The sequence below is a fragment of the Temnothorax longispinosus genome, chromosome 1 (assembly GCF_030848805.1).
Source record: "Temnothorax longispinosus isolate EJ_2023e chromosome 1, Tlon_JGU_v1, whole genome shotgun sequence".
Taxonomy (NCBI): domain Eukaryota; kingdom Metazoa; phylum Arthropoda; class Insecta; order Hymenoptera; family Formicidae; genus Temnothorax; species Temnothorax longispinosus.
Window position 1 is genome coordinate 23,657,224 of NC_092358.1, and position 15,449 is coordinate 23,672,672.

The following is a 15,449-nucleotide window of genomic DNA, read 5'->3' on the forward strand; positions in this document are numbered from 1 at the left end:
GTGGATGATTCTTGCTGAGCTACAAATTTTTCCGTCCTCATTGGAGATGTTAAATCACTTCTCTGCCGAAGCCGAGTTCGAGGAGGCAACAGAGGCTAATCGGGCGCTTGATATCATAGATAGGATGCATGTTACCAAAATCAAAGCTTACGTTAAGCAACGCTCGTTTATATGTAAAGGAGTCATTTCAGATTGGCCGACCGGGATTCCTGAGCTGTGGGAGGAGGTACAGGATAAGTCTAACATTCTGAAATTAGAAAGGATGTATCGACGAAAATGGGATCCGGCTAAATTAAAACCGTCGCTGGTAGCCACCGACAACATTATAATTACTTTCAAGTCCAACAAGATCCGCAACTTGGAAGTATTTCGAAGAGGCGTCGCACTAAGAGTAAGACCCTTTATTCCTCAAACCCGGCAGTGTTTCAATTGCTTCAAATTCGGGCACACGAAAATGGCATGTAAAAGCGAAACACGCTGCATAATATGTGGCGACAAAGAACATGGCTATTGCGAAAAAGAGACATGTTGCCATAACTGTGGTGGACAACACAAGTCCACATTCCGTAACTGCCCCGAGTACGTAAGAAATAAAAATATAAATGTAATTATGGCTTACAATAACATATCCTTTCACAGAGCTCGGCGTATTATTGACGGGGAGGTCTCGGCTCCTACTAAGCCAATGGTTAGCAGTGTGAATCCGTCGGACTGGCCTGCTCTACCGACACACAGGTCAATACCTCCCGAGAAAATGAGCAATCGAGAGAAACCGATACGTAATGTCCGACCGGTGCATAACCACGATCAAGAGAGAAAGAACGTTCTCGGCCCGGCGATATTGGGAATTATTACGGGCAATTTAATACTCGAGAGGAGGATATCACCTCTGATAGGAGAGGCCTCGCCCTGTCCTCGGCTCGTAATGGAGCCTCTTGGGCACAAGTTTTGCAGCAAAGTACGGAGAGGGCCGACGATAACTCGGCACAAGACTCGATGAGCAAAATGATTGGTGGCATCATGATATTATTACGGAGATTCCCATTGGCAAGGAAATACTTGATCGATGCTTTGAGAAATGACGGGTGGACCGACTGCCCTGGACCGACTGCCCGCCACGCAGGAATGCGCCCGAAAGAACTGAGAAGGACAGAAAAGCAACAACAGGTAACAAGAATGAAGAGCATATCAATGTTGGCTTGAGGGGACCGATATCCCCTCGTATAGTATAATTCCAGCTCCTTTTGTGGAACTGTCGGGGTTATGGCAGCTGCAGGGAAGAGCTGTCTAAACACGTCATGGAATACGACATAGTTGTCCTGACGGAGACCAGATGTAAAGGTCCTAATCGAGTTTCCTTCTCTAATTTTTGCAACTGCTTGCAGCAGCAATAGATTGGGCAGTGGAAGCGTATCTGTGTCACTGCGAAGTCGGATACGTTTTGATGTGGTGCCGATCCCTGGTGTCCTCCCTGTTGGATACGATGTTGTATGCGTTAAAACTACCAATTTCACTCGGAATTTCAACATTGTTGCCATTTACAGGCACCCCAACGAACCATTGACCAGGCGAGATCTAAGACCCATCTTTGACGCTATCGGGGGGAATAACTTAGATACGATCCTCCTTGGGGATTTTAATGCCCGCAACATGGCATGGAACTGCCCGATCACGGATGGTAAAAGGGACATACTACAGGGAATCATGGACGACGGGGATTTGTTTTGTATCAATGTTGACACGACTTCTAGGAGCGGAATCAGGGGACAGCGAGACTCCAATCTTAATTTAATGTTTTGCTCGCCCTCTGTGTCGGGGGAGATAACTTATTGCCAACTTGCGGACTCGTGGGGCAGTGACCATCACCCCATTTTCTTCTCACTTGATAATTCTCCCTTAATTTACGGGAAAACTACGAACCGGCTATCCACCAAAAAGACCGACTGGAGTCGATTTACGAAGCTTGTGGAGTCTGAGATTGATGCATTTCTCTCCTCGGGTCGAGTGTCCTTGGAAGAGGATCTTGAGCTGTACTATTCTGCATTTATCGATGTCATCAGGGGGGCGGTTGCGAGGGCGTCGGGTAGGCGTACTGGGACTCTACCGACCCACATCGATCCAGGAAAGAGAAAACGGTCTCACAAATGGTGGGACGCAGTATGCGATGAGGTCATTCAGAATAGAAGGAGGTCTCTGTCAGCGTTTAAAAATTCCAAGAGCCTACATGATTGGTTGGCATATAAGAGGGATGTTGCTATAGCACGGCGAACTATTAAACTCAAGAAAAAAGCTAGCTTTGATAAATTCTGTAGTGAGATAAACAGATTTACAAGTTTCTCTTACGTCTGGAAAACCATGAGCATTATCAAGAATGCGAGAAAAAAACGTGGACTGGAATGCCTGGCCGACTAAAAACAGGGAGGAAGTTGTCAGGTTCAACAATAAATAGCCTCGCCCCTCCCTCGGCAGGGGTTGAGCCTGTCACGGACTTTGGTGATTGTCGAGACGACGAGAAGTTGGATGCCCTGTTCACCCCGTACAGAGTTTGACCGAGCAATGGAGATGATTAGGAGGGATTCATCCCCTGGTATGGACGGCATCGAGTACAAAACTATCAGGGCCCTCCCGGAGAACGCTAAGAAATGCTTATTGGACATTTTTAATAGAGTGTGGATCACGGGCTCCTTACCCAATGAGTGGCATAAACTATCAGGTGATTTTTATAGACAAGACGGGACGAGAGAAGGTGCGGCCTATTTCACTGTCCTCCTGTGTTGGAAAGTTCATGGAAAGGATGATAAATGAAAGGTTGATCTGGTGGGCGGAGAAGGAGGAGAGATTTAGTCCATCACAGAGTGGTTTTCGCAGAGGCAAGTCGTGCGCGGATAATCTTACAAGAATCGTTGCTGACATCAGAACGGCTATGTGCGTGGGCGAGTACACCCTTGCTGCCTTCTTGGATGTCTCGTCTGCGTATGACTGTGTCGACTATTGGATCATGCTGGCGAAGCTGATAGCGCTGAACTGCCCCCCCGCCATAGCCAGATTCATCAGCAACTGGCTATATCGGAGAAGTGTGCGATTTATCGTAAATGCCCGGGATTTCGTGGATTGCCTCGTCTACAGGGGGCTCCCGCAGGGCGCTGTGCTGAGCCCGATATTGTATTCGCTATACACGCAGGATCTGTGCGCGGGCCTTCCGGAGGGCGTTGAGGCGGTGGAATTCGCGGACGATGTGGGACTTATGTCCGCGGGCTGGACCGGGAGAGAAATCGTCTCATACTGCAGCGTGTGGTGAATATTATAGCTGAGCGTATGTGCGGAGTGGGACTGGATCTTGAACCCAGGAAGACCGTCTTTGTGGAGTTCTCCAGGAGTAGATTTGTCGACAGAGGGATGACTATCCGTATTGGTGAGTGTGAGATTCCCAATTGCGGAGCTGCCAAATTCTTGGGAGTTTGGTTGGATAATAAACTGAGCTTCGATAAACAAATACAGGAGTTGAGAGGCAGGGTAAGCCGCGCCAATTCGATTATCAAGTGTCTCTGTGGAGTGTCCAGGGGTATGGAAGTGAACACGTCTTTGATGCTGTATAAGAGTCTCGTTAGATCTATCATTGACTATGGAAGTTTTGTATTTTTCCCCAGGAATCTCTCGTTACAATTAAAACTGGAAAGAGCCCAGTACATGGGTATCCGCACGGCTCTGGGCTACAGGAAGTCTACACCTAATAATGTGATCGTGGCTGAGGCGAAGGTTGTGCATTTGAGGGATCGAGCAATGATGCTGGGCGTTAATTTTGTGAATAAGGCGATCGCTCATAATCGTAATGGATTATGTGATAAACTGCGAGCTCTACTAGACGGCGAGAATTACATCCGATTTAGACAGCCCACCTATAAGCCCCATCTTCTTGCGGAGATCTGGAGGAGGGCTGCTCGATATCAGCATCTCATTGGTCTGGTAGATAAATATAAGATTTTCCAGGAAACATATGGTGCCCACACCTTCAAACCAACGGTTGACCTAGACATTGGTGCTGTAAGGAAGTGCAAAAGATTTTCAGATCGCTCCCTTATACGTAAGATCACTGAGGGACATCAGCTGGGTACAGAGCTTGTTGTTATTTTTACGGATGGATCATTTAATGAATCTTCAAAGTCCACAGGCGCGAGCATTGTTATATGTGACTCAGATGAGGCTTACAAAATAAGCCTCCCTAATCTATGTTCTTCCTATACTGCCGAGGCATTCGCTGTTTGTACTGCTCTTCGACTTGTGTGGCAACGGTGTGACGAGATGAGTAACGAGATAATTATCCTATCAGATTGTCAATCGGTCCTTAAAGCAATTAAAAATAACCATTTGAATGTACACAAAAACAAGTATGTTACGGAGGCCAGAATTCTTATTTATAAATTGGAAAGATACCACGGAAAAAAAGATTGTACTAGTATGGATCCCGGCTCACGTGGGAATTCTGGGAAACGAGATCGCTGATGGATTGGCTAAGGAGGCGGCAGAGGAGGAGGCCGATCCCACCATTTGTGTCCGGTGGGGGATCTCATGGCGCAAGCCAGGAGGGAGGCATGGGAGTCGACTCAGACGTCGATTTCGCGCGAGGCGCAACACAAGGGCATTTTCTACTTTGAACTATTCTATGACCGAGAAGCTACGAAGCCATGGTTCCGCAAAGTTATCGCTGAGAGATATTTTATTACTTTTATCAACAGACTTAGAGCCAATCATTATAATCTGGGAGTTTCCCTTAAGAGAAAAGGTTATGTCGACAGTGAGAGATGCGAGTGTGGCTGTGAATGCGAAGATATTCATTTAATATTGAGATGTTGTAAATACGACGAGCGAAGAGCCACTTTGGACCTTGAACTGAGAGAGACCGGTTTTACCGAAGAAATCGACATTTACCGTCTCATACAAACAAAAAACTGGGACATTTTGTATAAGATTTTCAAATTCGTCAAATTTACGGGCAAAGTTATATAACACTAGATACAAATAATTTTTTCAGTAGTATGTAGTTTTTAATATTCAGTCTTATGGATTAAGTGATTTAGTGCTAGAGCCACAAAATCTTTTAGGTTTAGATTATATGTGCCAATTTCCATGAGTGAATAAGGCACCTAACCGTCCTCACCCGAGGACATCATAGAAAAAACCCCCTAACCTATACTAGAGTCCTATATTAGTAGAGAGAGCAAACTTTATCCCACTTTGCTGCCGTCGCCATCTTGTGCTCGTATACCCGTACGATTTTGACTCTAGATTCTAGAGTCCTATATTAATAGAGAGACGCAAACTTTACCCCCACTTTGCTACCGTCGCCATCTTATGATCGTACTCCCTGCTGTCTATTGGTCTATAACCGACCAATTAGAAGGAAAAACAAGTTTGCGTCTCTCTACTAATATAGGACTCTAACCTATACTAGCTTCCTCAAAATTTTGTTTATTTTTTTAATGAAAGAACTTTAATTACTTGCTATAAATTATTACTTGTTAGCATAAAGTTGGTATCATACAAGTACGATTTCTTGAATAATTGTACGTTGTTTGCACTGAAGTTACAAATCTCGCAAGCGCCAAGCAGAAACGTTAATATTATCATTAATAAATTTGATCAATATCTTTACACTAAACATAATTTTTAACCTATATTGGCATTATTATTACAATTTTATTTAATTCGCTAGAGTTTAAATATTTTTATTTTGTTAAATAATTATACCTGTAATGTTTTGATTTAATACTTTATAATTTAAAAAAAATAATTTTTTATTTAAGTATATAAATATTTAATAATGATAACTTAAATTCACCTTGTAGTTGTCCTGAACAATATGGCTGATCAAAGTACCAATCAAAAGCTGTCTAAACGGTATCCAATCTCTTACTTGAGGATTAGGCCAGTAAAATTAGGTTTGAAAATGGCAAAACGGATTGACAAGCCAAATTTTTGAGGGTGAGTAGAGGGTCATAGGAGATGCCCAAATTCACAAAGTTCTAACAAAATTTCCCTGTGCGTCGGCGGCCATCTTGAAAATAGGGGTGAATATTTAAAGTTTGAATATCTCGGCTTCTATTGGTTGCATTTTTTTTTTTTTTTTTAGTTTTGTAGGGAAAAATATTTGCTACAACTTTTGTTCGAAAACATTTTTAATAGCTGTCAAGGAAAGAAAGTTAAAACCAAAAAAGTGCCGTTAATTAGGGTTGAACAATTTTATTGACACTTATATCGCCCCCTGTTAGTTTGATAAAAAAAATGTTCCAATAAAACTTGTAGAGGATTCAATTCTCTACGATTTTCGTATATATTTTTTTGCGGTGGCTCAAAAAACACTAGAGATAGAGAGCGCCAAAGTTGAGTGTATCTAGTAAATGCTCTTTTTCGTGAGGAAAATTCGCGGTTTTATTGTAAATTGTCGTATATTATAAAACTCTTTTCCGCGAACTGTACAGTGTGTTATTGTGTATGTGTTGTTTGTGTGTGTTATTGTGTATTATTTTCGATTAGTCGTGATCTGTATTTCGAGCGTTTCAGAGTAAAATTTCTCGAAAATGAGCGAGTATTTATTAGTCCATATGTCAGGTCGATTAAGCATTTTTATCGAGGTTGATGGGTTAAGTTAATGTTTTTTTTTATGTTTTTTTGGGTCGTAGAACAGGAATCTGTAAATAGTTGTTTCGTAAGTCGATGCAATAAAAAGTTATTAACAATTTATTTGTTTAAATTGCCCTAGCGATCAAAAACTATACATCCTATAAAAAAATGAACTAGAGAAAATTTGTTCTTCTTTTTACGACGAACAAAATAGCGTTTAAATTTTCCAAAATCTTGATTATTGACGAAAATGTGTAAATTTTTAGGTAATTACTGCTTATGCGTCGCGGAGTACCCTAGGCGTGCGCGCTCGCGCTCAATATGCTCAATATGCTCAATATGCTCAATATGCTCAATATGCTCAATATGTACGAAAATCGTAGAGCATTGAATCCTCTACAAGTTTTATTGGAACATTTTTTTTATCAAACTAACAGGGGGCGATATAAGTGTCAATAAAATTGTTCAACCCCTGATTAACGGCAACTTTTTTGGTTTTAACTTTTTTTCCTTGACAGCTATTAAAAATGTTTTCGAACAAAAGTTATAGCAAATATTTTTCCCTACAAAATTGAAAACAAAATTCGACCAATAGAAGCCGAGATATTCAAACTTTAAATATTTACCCCTATTTTCAAGATGGCCGCCGACGCACAAGAAAATTTTGTGGAACTTTGTGAATTTGGGCATCTCCTATGACCCTCTACTCACCCTAAAAAAATTGGCTTGTCAATCCGTTTTGTAGATATTCGGTGTTTTTCGAGCTAATTTTACTGGCCTAAAAGAGCCGTATTATTAACGACCGTTTGCCGTCAATTTCGTGAGATTGTTGATTAAAGATTACCTTTAGCTAAGACAGACAGACAGTAGATAGACAGATAAAGAGAGAGTAAGAGAGGGGGGGAAGAGAGGAGGAGAGGAGGAAGAGAGAGAGAAAATAAAAATTGCCACCTTTAATTTCCCTTTCTGTCCATCTTCTAATTTCTATTCTACTGTTATAAAATCACAAATTCAAATGCGACTTGCAAAAGTTTTGTCAACGAAGAATCACATAAAAATAAACATTTTTTATCAAAGAAAATGTTAAAAGAGAAAAAAAAGAAGAATAATACTTTTTTCGAGGAAACCATACGGTGTAAATATGATTGGCAATATTCTAAAGTATTATTAATGACTGTATGACGTGTTATATTTTAGTACGAAACTTAAAGATCTTGACAAAATTAGAAGAAAACATACACAACGTAAGAAGTTTGTGTATAAAGATTACTATTTAATAGAAAATAAGATAAGATTGTTACGAAGAAACTTATATTATTTTATTACAGTACTTTCGAATATTTTTTTGCGCGGTAAATTTTACATATTAATTAATCTACATTTAAAATCTATTTGTATATTATTGCAAATCTATTTTGAGTTTTAAAAGTATTAGAAAATAATATGCCGTTTTGGATGCAGATACTTGATTCTTAGAAATACAGTTGAGAGACTTCTATTGCAATGCACCGCATATAACTATTAAAATTACAACGACTGTTTGATAAAAATGTCACGTCAAGGCAGTATAAATTTATGTGTTCTGCGTATCTCGATTGTGTTTAATGTTACCATTTCGTCGAAGGTGTGTATTATTATTTCTTCTTTATTTGATATCCATCCATCCTCAGTCCTATTACTCGTGTCCGAGCGTGGTGACTTCTCTCCATATACATGTGTTGCGCGCACGTGGATTATACACATTGTATATGGGACCTACAGTTTAACGCCGATCCCGAACGGCTAGATTTTTTAGAGAAGTTCTCTTAGCAAGACATACTCTCGGTGGTTTGCCATTGCCTTACGAGAAGAGAACGAACGAATATAATTTTTCTAGCTCTACCGAAAATCGAACCCGGGACCTTTGGCTCAATAGATCAGTGCGCTGTCTACTAGGCCACGCTCGTCCTCAGTTTATTTGATATAATCCACATGAATTTTTTGATAAAGAAATAAATATTTAGATATATGTATAAGCGGACACACTCGAACATATACGTCAAAGCTTGAATTTAACATAAAATTATTTTAATATTTTATGTTGAATAAATGTTAAATCGTAAAATTATATGATACCGAAATAAACGTATCAATAAAATAATATGTAGCTTAAGCACAAAATTGTAAATTTTAATTGTACTATGTATTATAATGTTGTTTTTATTTTTTTATCTTTCATAAGTAATATTTTAAAATACCTTTGAAAATTTCATAGGTATTTTATAAAATACGATAAGTCATTTTTTTATTTCATCAAAAGAATCTAAATAGGTTAATAAAGAAAATTTTTTTAAAGTTCTTTTACCTTGGATTTTCTTCATATAAAGAAAATTTAAACTTGTTTAAGAATTAAGAATTTATTTCTCTAATTTAGCCCTTATTTTTCAGATATTCTGAATATCTGAAGGATCTGAAGCTTTTAAATATTAAATTTAAATTTAAATGCTTTAAATAAAAAACTTTACTAAAAATAAGTGTTAAAAATTTAATTTTCTTGAATAGAATAGTTGATTCTTTAATTTGTTTTGATAAAATTTCCAGATATAAATCTATAGTAAAAAATAAGAAATTAATACAAAGAGAATTTTTACTAATCATTGAAAAGAGAAAGAGAGAAAGAATGAAGGGGGAGAAAGAAAGAGAAAAATAAAAAAAAAAGAAAATGTAAAATACATAAAAATGTAAAAATACAAAAATATATTTATTAAATTAGCAAAAATGCCATTCTATGAATTTATCTGCATTTCATAACTGAAATATCTGGATTCTGGATTGCGCAGTAATTTAGCTGCTAATTAACGACATATTTATATCCCGCATCTCCACCAGTAATATGACGACCGAATTTCACGTTTATTTGTTTATTTAATACGAATATGAGTTGCTGGCGGCATAATTCGATCATCACTTCCGCTTGCAAGTACCTAAAGACACCAAGATTTGGAAAAATGCTAAGGTGACAGACCTGATAAACCTGGTACTAGGCTAAGGGCTGGCTCCAAAACACTTAGCAAATAAAAATGAGTGAGGAAGTACAAAGGATCATTAGGATCTGGTACCGTCGGGGGCTCAAGTGGAACCACCCACTTACTACTACTACTACCGCTATACTAAGTCCGGTGAGCAAGGTAGCACACACTGGAGCGCCACGTCCTATCCACTTTTCTTAAAAATAATTGCTTAAATGTTGTCTAAAACAATCATGAGGAAATTCGCAAGGGCACCATCACGAATGAACCATTTGTTGTCTGCGTAGAAGAGGAATATCTTCCAAAAGTTCGACGATACTCATTAATCGTCAATCATAGAAGCTTATGAAGGACGAGTATACGAGCGGTCATGTGTAATACATTATAGAATGCATTATACGCGTGAAATGAATGAAGAATTCATCGAGTGCTTTATAACTCGGAAATAAATAGTTTTTAGAATAATATTTATTAAGACTTTTCGGTTTGTTTTCACGAGTAATAATGCTTCTAAAATTTGATACCACCTTTTTCCAACACCCTGTACACAGGGTGAATCGTTTATAACATTAATGACAAATATCTCACAAATATCTCATAAAATATGGATTCTATGAAAAAATGGTTGAGGCGAAACTTTTTTGAAATTAAAGGTGACATAAGATGGCACTCGTTTCATCATAGATGGCGCTATAGGCTACTATAAGATAGAAGGTGCGTTCGGGAAGACGCTATTAGTGCTATTTGCTTATTTTATCCTTGTTTTACACCTGATGAGCGATAAAGATAGAATGATGCAATAGCGCTAATAGCGCGCTTCCCGAACGCAGCCAGAGTCTTTCTAATAGGGACTTTACTATAAGACAAAGATCCTCAAGTAAGAGATTGGATACCGTTTAGACAACTTTTGATTGGTATTTTGATAAGCCATATTGTTCAGGACAACTACGAGGTAAATTTAAGTTATCATTATTAAATATTTATATACTTAAATAAAAAGTTATTTTTTTTAAATTATAAAGTATTAAATCAAAATATTACAGTTATAATTATTTAACAAAATGAAAATAGTTAAACTCTAGCGAATTAAATCAAAATTGTAATAATAATGCTAATATAGGTTGAAAATTATGTTTAGTGTAAAGATATTGATCAAATTTATTAATGATAATATTAACGTTTCTGCTTGGCGCTTGCGAGATTTGTAACTTCAGTGTAAACAACGTACAATTATTCAAGAAATCGTACTTGTATGATACCAACTTTATGCTAACAAGTAATAATTTATAGCAAGTAATTAAAGTTCTTTCATTAAAAAATAAACAAATAGGAAGATAAATAATTTTGATATAGTGGTTATATATATTCCGCGCTGTTTGAACACATTATTATAACGTGTTTATTTTTAAATTTTTCCAAAAATAAGATTTTTTCTTTGAACTATGAATTTTTAATTAATATCATTTTTTGTTTATTAATAAACTATATAGATACTAAACTGATTTAAACATTTTTTTTTAAACGCGCCATAGATGTCCTGAATAATATGGTGGATGAATGGTGTCCAATCTGTTACTCGAGGATCTCTATAACTATAAGACAAAAGTCAACTTCATTTTTTTAACTTTATGAAGCACAGCGTGACATTTCGGCATTTCACGCGCAACCAATTCGCATTATTTCAAGGATAGCTTATGTATCAATATAAAAATATCGGAAGTTATTTATAGCTTTAAGAATAATAAAAATATATCTAACTTTAAACTGTGCCTTACAATTTTTTATTTCCGAGCGGAATATTTCCTGGTGATAATCGGCTAGGTCGGCTAGTCTCAGGGTATAAAACAGCAGAAGTGTGATGCGAAATTAGAGTACAGCACAATGAAAGTTCCAAAATTTTTGTTTATCACGGTAATCGTCGTAGGTCTAAGCGGCGCATTGACATGGGCTAGTCCCTCGGCTCATCCTTTAGCTGTGGCTCAACCTGACCTCGCAGGTCCCGTCCTCAAAGGTATCTTCGAAAAAGCCTTCGAACATGCGGGCCAAATTGCGACCGTAGTTGCAGATGCAACTCCTGAAGGATTTGCAGCTAATGTCGTAAGCTTGATCAATTTGTCAATTTATAATACAATTTTACATTGATGTAAAATATTGCTTTATCATGAATTAAAACCTATCATTTGATATGTTTTTTCTTTCTTTGTAGGCTGCAGGTATTGTTGCATCACACCTTTACGACTACATAAAGGCAGCCGAAGAAAAAATAACTGGTTAAAATATAAATTAAGAAGGTTGATAATTTAAGAAACTAAACAATTATGCTTCAAGGCTTTGCGCTGCTGCGTTATATAAATAATTATTTATATCTATGACGTCCGAATAAATAAATAAATAAATATACTGATTATAAGTATGATAATATTGTCTACATTTTCTTCTACATGTACTCTTAAAAGAATACTGCCACAACTGAAGAATTCATACTTTTGAGGAGAGAGAAAAAGCAATTTTTTTTAAATTATAAGATAATTAACGCAATTACAATTATGATATTTTGTTATGATAAAATTTATACTGTTTCTTCAAGAGGTCTGGTGTGATTTACTTGTCAATTCACTTATGATACTATTTATCCAGTGACCGCAACGTAACCGGTTTAAAAAAATAACGACTTCTGCTCCGTGTAGCGAATTTCGTATATAGGCTTGTGTCAGTATTATAGCACATTCGGTAACATTTTAAGCGTAGGTACTTTTTATGGGCTTAACTCAAAATCGAAGTTTTTTGAACTGTGACAGTATTCTTCTAAGGGTGCGATGTACTACTTAAATAAATATGTTGCGCGCACGTGGATTATACACATTGTATATGAGACCTACAGTTTTAACGCCGAACCCGAACGGCTAGATTTTTTAGAGAAGTTCTCTTAGCAAGACATACTCGGTGGTTTGCCATTGCCTTACGAGAGGAGAACGAACGAATATAATTTTCCTAGCTCTACCGGGAATCGAACCCGGGATCGTTGGCTCAATAGACCAGTGCGCTGTCTACTAGCCCACGCTCGTCCTCAGTTTATTTGATATAATCCACATGAATTTTGATAAAGAAATTAATATTTAGATATAGGTATAAGCTGACACACTCGCACATATACGTCAAAGCTTGTATTCAACATAAAATTATTTTAATATTTTATGTTGAATAATTGTTAAATCGTAAAATTATGATACCGAAATAAACGTATCACTAAAATAATATGTAACTTAAGCACAAAATTGTAAATTTTAATTGTCCTATGTATTATAATGTTGTTTTTATTTTTCTATCTTATTTAGTAATATTTTAAAATACCTATGAAAGTTCCATAGGTATTTTAAAATACGATAAGTCATTTTTTTATTTCATTAGAAAAGTCTAAATATGTTAATAAAGAAAAATTTTTTAAAGTTCTTTTACATTGGATTTTCTTTATATAAAGAAAATTTAAACTTGTTTAAGAATTAAGAATTTATTTCTCTAATAAAACCCTTATTTTTTAGATATTCTGAATATCTAAAGCTTTTAAATATTTTAAATGCTTTAAATAAAAAACTTTACTAAAAATAACACTTAAAGATTTAATTTTCTTAAATAGAATATTTGATTCTTTAATTTGTTTTGATAAAATTTCCAGATATAAATCTATAGTAAAAAATAAGAAATTAATACAAAGAGAATTTTTTCCAATAATTGGAAAGAGAAAGAGAGAAAGAGAGAAAGAGAGAAGGGGGAGAAAGAAAGAGAAAAATACAGAGAAAGAAAATGTAAAATACATAAAAATGTATAAAATACAAAAATATATTTATTAAATTAGCAAAAATGCCATTCTATGAATTTATCTGCATTTCATAACTGAAATATCTGAATTCTGGATTGCGCAGTAATTTAGCTGCTAATTAACGACATATTTATATCCCGCATCTCTACCAGTAATATGACGACTGAATTTCACGTTTATTTGTTTATTTAATACGCGAGTATGAGTTGCTGGCGGCATAATTCGATCATCACTTCCGCTTGCAAGGCATGTAAACAATTATCGAATTACTGCCAATTGCGTTGACTCAAAGCAAATGAATCTAACATTTTATAAATGAAATAATTTTTTGCTAAGATTTTCTTTAATTAAAATAATTCTATATTAAATAATTTGTAAGTGTGTGTACATATATTCACATGTACTTATATTGTACATGTATTTATATTGTTATGTTCATTTACGTTAATTATAATTTTCTATTAAATTTGTCTTTATCTTGTATCAAATTTAATTTTTTTTAAAACAGTTTGCAAAATTCTTTTACAGTTTTTAAATGAAGAAACTAAATATAATTAACGTTAAAAATGAAACACGAAATTACAATCACATATCGAACAGTAAGATTTAAAAGATCCGTGTTGCAAGTAATTGCAGTATCGATGTTTTGAGATTCGCCATTAAATTTTATATGCAATTTCAATCTGAATAGAGAATTCTAGTTTTAGTTCTATCTAGTGTTGAAAGTATATAAAATCACAACAAAGATTGTTAATTCTTAAAAAAAGCTCTAAAAAAGAAAATAATTACTTAAGAAATTATGTATATAATATACTTATTTCATTTATTATAATATTCCAATAATTATTTTGTTTTATACAATTAATTTAATGACAATTATTGCCCGCTTGACGATGGGGGCAAAATGCCGTGACGTACGTACGTAATATAGTGAAAACATTCCAAAAGGGGCGTATCGCAGGCATAGTTTAATATTTGAGCTTTGTCGGTTGCACTTTGAAGCAGTGCGGCGATGCGCGATGTAACGGCACTAATTAATTCGATAAAATGATGTCATAATGCAAATTAGGATGTTCCGCAGGACGGCTGTTTATGCACATTATCGATTGTGTGTGCAGTCTGTATCACAGATATATCGTACATGCGTTATAGATTTATTTCGGCACATATCTTAGTTTCTGTAACGTTAAGTTTAGAAGTTATAGAAATATTTGAAATTTTACAGAGCACTAATAAACGTCGCTGAAATTTTAAACTTTATGTTAACAAGTTGTCACTACTCTTATTCAGTGGAGAGAATGCTATGCGAATGCCGTTGGATTCAATTGATTCTATTGTATAAAGTGTATAATAGAAAGTAGAAAGTTACTTTCTCGTTCTTTCTCCAAGTTTGGAAGATGAATATAAAGCATTACTTCTTTTTGTAGAAAAAACGCTCTGAAAACACGAAAAGTTACCTCGTACAAATGATTTGTTTCATTCGCATCATTTTCCTTTGACACAGAGAAATTCACCTCCTCTTATAAGAAAGAAAAGCAAAGGAATGTTTATTTCAGTTGAGAGTTGTCGACGAGTTGTCATGTGAGAGAGACTCAATCCGCGTGAAATCGCTATCTTGCAAGAAACGAACCCTTGCGAGAGCCCGAATTCCATCGTTGCTCATTACGGCTTTGCTTAATGAAAATGTTCTTATTTTTCCTCGTCATAAAGAAATAACTTATACTTAGTTCATGACAATAGAATTCTCAAATGATAAAAAAGGAAACGCGTTTTTTCCACTTGATGGGATTTCTTGTAGGACAATCGCGAGAGTTTAAACAGATGAAATCCCCTTTCGTGAGAACTTGTATTGAAGAGGAATTGTAACGACAATAAGAAAATCAATGGCCGGATCTACGCGATTATCAAAATTTCACTGAATTAAATTTTACAGTAAAAAATATTAGTATTTTGTAATTGTAGCAGAAATAATAGAAATAGAAATATAATAGATAAAATGAAATATA

General features: G+C 35.9%; 1 protein-coding gene and 1 long non-coding RNA gene across 5 annotated transcripts in view; one reads left to right on the forward strand and one right to left on the reverse strand.

The window, feature by feature from the left end:
- Positions 1-15,449, reverse strand: part of LOC139819429 (octopamine receptor beta-1R) — a 120,742-nt gene that overhangs the window by 65,136 nt on the left and 40,157 nt on the right. The window lies entirely within an intron of this gene.
- On the forward strand, positions 11,494-12,039 carry LOC139819526 (uncharacterized). Its single transcript, XR_011733750.1, has 2 exons — positions 11,494-11,723; positions 11,833-12,039. It is a non-coding gene; the product is annotated as an uncharacterized lncRNA (long non-coding RNA).